Genomic DNA, 7,221 nt, shown 5'->3' on the forward strand with positions numbered 1-7,221 from the left:
CCATAAGGCTGTATGCAACTGGCTGTTCTGTTTGCATTCTTCATATGTATATGTATTTAATAATTTTTAAAAAGCTGTGATGGGACACTGCTTGCCAGCTGAGGCAGCACAAAATTCTGGTGAAATGCAGAAGTGCTGAGTGCTTTTCCTTCAATATTTTCCTCCATTAACAGAGGTCCTGCTGGATTAGCCGGGTAAATAGGCGTTGCTGCACCCTTTGGTAAATACCAGGCAGCTCAGCACTGCACTTCTGGGCTTCAGGTAGACACCTATGTCCTGGTGTTTCCTTGAAAAAGACAACTCTGTGCTGTCGTGTCCTGTGGGTTCCTTTGCTGAGCACGCTGCGGTCTTCCCAGCATTCTGGGTGAAACTGCAGAGAGGTGGAAATCCCTCCTGGTGTCTGTGCTGCTGACACTGTGGTGAGTATGAACAGAACAACTGCATGCACTCTGCTGGGGTGTGCGTGGCCTTTGTGCTCCTCCAGTTGTATTCATTTTCTCCATTTCTTCCTTCTTTTCACTTTTCATTCTATGAAAAAGCCTCTTTTACTCAAACTGACATTTTTACTCAAAATGTCTGGGGCTGTCCAAAAAGAGGAAAAAGAGGAACAGGGAGTGATGCAGCTGTTTTTAGTGAAGTGCTTGAGCAAACTGGAAGCAGTGTGCTGGCAAACTGGGACTGATGTCTGCTTTATCTTGCGTTTAAATCTTCGGAATGGCAACACACTGCACTTGGCCTTTTTGCCTGTATGCTTGCCAAAGGGTAAAATAACTTCTTTGAGCCTAGCTTGATGCTTTCTCACAGATTTTCAGTACAGCTGAAAGAAAACAACATCTGTGCAGCTTGTTCCTGTTGGAGGTGGCATCCACCCCAGCCTGGGTCTTCCTCCCCCCTTGCTCTTCAGAGCAGTGGTTGCTTTGCAGCATGGGAGCAGCCAGCTGCTGCTGCTGGAGGATTTCTGCTCAGCTCAGAGCCTGTGCCACTGTGCCTCAGGACTGCTCTGCTGAAGGGGATGGAGCTGCACGGTGGCTCTCGGTGACACTGCCCTGGGCTTGCTGCTGCAGCACGGCCACAGTTGGAGCATCCCTGTGCCCCCCGCCCTTTCTCACATCCTAGTGGGGGTCTGGATCAGGCCAGCCGTGGGCTTTACGTATGGAATGGAGGACACGGGTTTCAGAATGTTCTAACTCAATGGGAGTGCACTCAGAGCAAAGTCTGAGCGCTGCCTGCTGCTCAGCACCAGTCCCATCTGCCATCACCACACACACCCACAGTGAGTCACCCTGAGCTGGGGCTGCTGGGGAGACACTACAACAAAACCTGAGCTGGAAGGTTCCCAGGAATCCCGGTGCAAGCATGTAGGTAGAAAGTGCAACAGGGCAGCGTTCCAACAAGAAAATTTGGATCTGGAAAGTTTTGAAACAGGGCGGGGAATTAAAAAAAAAAAAAAAGGAACAAAAGAAAAGACAGCTGCCTTGCTCGTGGCTGTGCCTGGGCAGCACTGCGTGCTAATTTGGAGCATTTGGGATGGGAACTGACATCTACTTCGTCTGACCACCTCCCCACCAAGCATGGTTGCCATTTTTTGGTACAAATGCTGCACTCCTGGTCATCCATTCTGTCCTGCTGCGCAAAGCAAGCTGCAGGGTTTGTCGTCTCCTCGAGCAAGCTTAGCTTTTGGGAGGAAATCCCCCAGTCTTTAGTGGAAGTATTGTCAGTGGGGTGATTCCAGCTTACCTTTGGCAGCTGGATGGGTCTGGATCATCTGATGCACTCTGACACTCAGCCCTGTCCTGATAACAACCAGAGGGCTCAGAGGATGCCCACATGCAAGCGGTGTTTTTTGCATATGCTTAATTAAAGCAGAGGAAAAAGAAATGAATGGGGAAACGTGGGCAGGGCGTGCTCCAGAGAGAGCAGCGCATACACCGGGTCACTGTTACACAAGGAAAGGGAGAGATAAACCTGATAAAATCAACTTAAATGATGCAACGACTCACACGCTTCCTATCCTTTCTTTAACATACCTACTTTACAAACAACACTCTGGGGAAAAAGAAATGGGAACTTAACTCGGAAACTCATTGGTTTTACTAACAGGCAGGAATGATACACGGTGCAGGCGTGTGAGCAGCACGACCTCGTGAGCAGGGCAGGCACAGAACCTGTGCTAAAACTGGAAAAAACGCTTGCAGTGATTTTCTTTACAACACACCCGTCTGGACACAAAATGAGCAAACCACTGCCCCTGGCAGAGGCATGGCCTCATCGGGCAGAGTGGGGCTGGTGGTGGATGTGCTGGTGTGGGCTGAGCCACAGGAACTGCCTTGGCCTTTTCAGAAAGAAAAACACAGCAGTGCTTACCCCTGCCTGTCACAGGGCGGACTTGCTCCTTTCCGTGGCTTGCTGCTGCAAGTACACTTTATCCCAGACAAAGGCCTCTTCTCAGGAGTTCTGAATGGTTGTTCTGAACTATTGACAAGCTTGGAGTTAACAAAACAGGCTCTTCTTTCTTCTTCAGTAAGTATAATAAATAGAAATGTACTATGGTAAAGACTCAATGGAATATAATACGTTGTTACAGGAGGAAATGTGTACAATTTTGTTCCCAGACAACAGCAACAAAGGGATGCTGCAGGGAACTCCTCGCAGTGATGGGGTCTGAGCAGAGAGAGGAAATTAGGTCCTGCGCCTGGGAGAGGGAGAGGCTTTGTGAATGAGGAGCACGTCTGAAAGGTGCTGGTTTTGGCCTACTTGTGCTTGAACAACCGTACGGACTAACACTGCAGCTGGAGAGGGCACTAGGGGTCACCACTGCCTTATCTGTGTCATCTCAAATCAGGACTAAGATAAATGACGCAAAAGAAACCAAATCCAGGCTATTCTTTTTTTCTCTTTCTTTCTCCCTTTCTTTCCTTTCTTTCTTTCTTTCCTTTCTTACCTTTCTTTCTTTCCTTCCTTCCTTCCTTCCTTTTCCTTTTCCTTTTCCCGTGGGCTGGACAGCTTGCATTTTATTTCCTTTTTTTCTCTGCTCTGCTCTGGGCTGCCTGCCTTCTGTCAGTCAGAATGCATTCAGGGAGGATGCTCCAGGAGCAGAGGAGCTGCACGCAAACTCCTTCTGTGCAGCTCCCATTTACTCAGAGCAAGGGTTAGGCAGACAGCGTGTGCCAAGTGAGGCAGAGTCACATCGAGGCCTTGGCATGTTTCTGCAAGAACTGATTGCTGCAATGAATGGCACCTTTGTAGTCAAGAGAGTTCCTCCTGACACATTTTGCTCTGCCTCACCAGTAATCCCGTGTGTGGAGCTCTTTGTCCCCTGCTGTCCCACCACAGATAAGGATCCCCAGTTCTCACACAGCCGCCTCTCACGTCTGTGCCGGGAGGGGGATCTGTGCCCGGGCTGTGAGCAGAAATGCAAATCCTCTTTTCTGATGTCTGGAAGTAACCATCGGTGTGGGCTGACTGTATTGTCTGAGCTTTGGAATCGTGCTGTTTAAGGCGGGATGCAAGGTGTGTGGGGAGGAAGGCTGATTTTACCGAGGCAGGTGATGTGTCTGGATGGTGCCCTGGGATCGGATGGGTGTTTATGGCACACGAGAGAACACAGGCACAGATATACGTTCTTGGGCCAGAACCGAGACGATGGAGCTACCTGGAGAGCGTTATTTTGATGGCAGGTTTGGAGAAACGTGGGGACTTCAGCCGGCCCAGCGCTTACGGGGCCGAGCGATGGCACCAGCAGAGCGGGGTTAATGTCAGCCCAGGTACACGTCTTCTGTGGTCGTGCCTTCATCCAAAGTGGGGGAGTTCTCTGGCTCCCTATTTTAGGGTTTTATGTAACGCCCAGCTTATATAAGCCTTTGTCTGTTAACAAAACAGGTGGAGCATATCTTGCGTAGATTTGTCGCTGAAGAAACACTCGTTACTTAACTCTTACTCAAGTGCTCGTTACATATTCTAAGAATATTTGTTAGTTCCTTTCTAGCTGCCAATAATAACGTACCTCCTTGACAACCTGCTATGGATGAACGATAAAACATGTAATTCACCCATTTAATGAACTACATCTCAGAATACATTAGAAACAGTGCTATTGATGTAGACAAGGAAAACCAAGGCATCCCCAATCCCTGGCCTCAGGCTGCATCTTGCTTGCCTTTGGGCAGGGGGCAGTTTGGGGGTGCTGGTAGGGGAAGAAGGATGGTTTGGCCTCACAGGGAGTAGAGGGGCAGCCTGAGATCCTGGGCTGGAGAGGACTGTGAAAATTGTTTTCGGATGGACTGGCTGAGCTTGCTCAAACCTGCCATTCCTGCTACTGCTCAGCTTTAAATAGCAAGCCAGCGCACATCTCCACTTAGCACCATATGAGCCGGTTTGCACTCTCCTTCCCCCAGACGCTGCTGGCTCACTGATGTGCCTGGCATTGCTGGGAGCTGAGAGCAGTGCTGCACAGCACAGCAGCTCCACTTCCAGTGCCCAGGCCTGGCCCTGCGGCCACATGAGGGCATCTTGATATCCGCACGGCCCTGCACAGCCCCAGAGCAAGTTGGAGAGTTTTTTCCGTTTTCATTCATTCTTCTCCCTTGAGAGGAAAAAAAACAGCGAGAGCTTTGTTTTTGTTTCCATGGGAATTCTGTGAGAAGGGGAAGGTGTGAAAGCAAACTGAAATATCCTGGCCAAGTGCGATGGTGCTCAGCGCCTGGGCAGCCACGGAGCCATCTCACAGCAACCCAACCTGGGGCTCTGCTGTCCCCTGGCCGGGATGGGGCTGTGGGAGCTGCGGTGCCTCGGGGAGTGCCACAGTGCAGGACTTGGCCATGAGACACGACTACAGCTCCCAGGAGGCAGCGTGGCACGGCAGCACGGTGCCCGACTTCCTCCCCTGCCTCTTCCTCCCAGGGGGTGGCAGCCGCTTCCCTGGGAGGATATGGGAGGAGGGAAAGAGAGCGGAGGAGAACTGCTCTCCCTGCTGCAAGAATGCTGTCTGTGAGGTCTGCAGGAGCTGATGGTAGCTTTCTCTCACCACGTACTGCTTGCCTGTCACTGAGAGCAGCTCTTGGCACGGCTCTGGGTGCACCGCTGGCCTCTGCTCCTCCCCTCTCCCGTGCTTGGCCTCCACAGTGCCCATGGGTGAGGCCAGAGCACAGGGCTTTGTGTAAAAAAAACGAATCAATAAAATCTCCATTTCTTTTCCTTTAGCTGGGGGGCTGTGTTTGCTATGCAGCAGCACGGGCTGCCAACAGTGCCCAAAAAGCCCTTCTGCAGATGTCTCTGTGTGCATTATGCATCCCAGCTCCTTCTTCGGTGTTTCCTTCTTTTCTTAAAGAGAAGGAAAAACGTGACAAAATAGCAGCTAAAAATATATACATATATATATATATATATAATAAAATAACCATGACATTGTCCCTAACATTCCAGTCCCGGTTTTCAAGAGCCCAGCTACATGACTCCCTATGTGACACCACGCAGTGTGCTCACCTTGGATAAGCACACGTGGCATCCCTGTGGCAGTGGGAAGCACCCTTGGAGAGCTGCACAGGTGGTTCTGGAGGCCAAAACTTGGTAGGAGCAGAGAACAAAGGAACCCCAAGCCCTGCCTGCCCTGCAGTCACCCAGCAGCACTGTGTTTCTTCAGGGCTCGAGGTATTTGACAAGGCATGTGCCACTCATCCGCTTTGTGCATTGCCTCTGGGTCAGGGAAGGTGATGGGAATGGTGCTAGGGATGGGGGGAAGTGTGGTACATAGGTGCCACAGTGCTCATGAAGAGGTTTGTAAGTAAGCCTAGCCTAAATATGCATTAACTATGTTACTGTTCATGAACTCATTAAGATCTCCCAGAACTCAGCTAGCCAGATGTGTGGGCATGGTGTGTGCTGTCCCACCAGGGGTGGGAGCGGGCATGGTCCAGGCAGCTGTGGGGTCAGCAGGGGAACCTGAGCAGGTGGCAGAGATGGGGCATCCCCTCCAGGCAGTGCCCTGAGGAATGCTCTGCCACCTGCCCTCCAACACTTCCCACCCCATGTTGCCATGAGCAGTGTGAGGTAGCGTGTCCAGGCTTTGCCTTTGCTTTAGAGCAAGATGGGGATGTCACTACCACAGGGTGACTTTCCATCGTTTCCATTTCCCCTGTTCTTTGCTTCAGAGTTCCCTCTGCTCGCCTCCAATGCTTTCCCAATGCTGAGTGCTACAGATGCCCATGCTATCCCCTCGCCTGATGCCACCTACACTCACAGCTCCCCATGATGCTGAGCGGAGCAGTGTTGGAGCTCAGCTGTGTTGCAGTGCTGCTGGGAACCCAGTTTAGATTGGCCAGTCTGATTTTAGGCATGAAGGGCATCACCCACACTGTTCTCAGTCAGCCACCAGTCAGCCAAGACGGGAAACCCACTTCAAACAGGCTGAGCTGATAATGGGGCTGTTTAAAAAATGCAATAAACCCTTTAAGGAGGAAAACTATCATAACATCCATACTGAAACCTTAGCATAGGGACTGAAATGGGAATGCTGAATTCCCTGGGACAAGTCACCATGATGGCCCTATGTGGCTGCAGCGAGGGAGGCCGTGGCACTGCAGAGAGGTTCGGGAATGCTCCCAGCACCTCAGCACGGCTGCCAGAGCAGCTCAGCGTGGAGGGCTTTGCTTTTCTATTTGTCACTTCAGTGCTTTTCTATCTGTCCCTTCTCCCAAAATCTGCTTCTCTGCCTATTCAAAAGCGCTTTGAGAGTGTGTATGGGGAGCAGCATGAAAAATGCAGCATTTGCATACTGCTCAGATACAGACAGTATGTGACCATAATTATTAAGTTGTCCCACCCTAAAACCACCATTGGAGTGTATTTAACTCACTGTTAATTTGCTCTGGCTTTCTCGTTTGCTCCCCTAGCCAGAGGAGGCTTATTCCTACTGCAGCATCCGAGAGGGCACAAGAGGGGAAGGCGCGTCCTCCCGGCGGAGCTGCGCTCGGTCTTACCTTCAGCGTGCAGCAAATCTCTGCTTTGAAAAAGCAAACTTTCTCCCCCTGCTAAACGAGCGCTCATCGCTTATTATTTTTCCCTCGACCGCGGAGCGCCCTGCCCCGCGATGAGCCACAACCTCCTCCTCCTCCCCTGCTCCTCCTTCCCTCCCTGCGCTGTCCCACGCCCGCTGCTGTCGGGGAGGGGTTTCCCGCAGCCCGCCCCGCTCATAGGCTGGCAGCGGCCGGTCCGAGCTTGGGGCCG

At 51.4% G+C, this 7,221-nt stretch overlaps 1 protein-coding gene across 1 annotated transcript in view; it reads left to right on the forward strand.

The window, feature by feature from the left end:
- Nucleotides 1–316: 316 nt before the first annotated feature.
- PLD1 (phospholipase D1) overlaps nucleotides 317–7,221 on the forward strand; it is a 45,787-nt gene continuing 38,882 nt past the window's right edge. The window contains exon 1 of the mRNA XM_010716922.3: nucleotides 317–419. The gene's annotated coding sequence lies outside the window, so the exon portion shown is untranslated. The remainder of the gene's footprint in view (nucleotides 420–7,221) is intronic.

Source organism: Meleagris gallopavo, chromosome 11 (genome assembly GCF_000146605.3).
Source record: "Meleagris gallopavo isolate NT-WF06-2002-E0010 breed Aviagen turkey brand Nicholas breeding stock chromosome 11, Turkey_5.1, whole genome shotgun sequence".
NCBI lineage: Eukaryota > Metazoa > Chordata > Aves > Galliformes > Phasianidae > Meleagris > Meleagris gallopavo.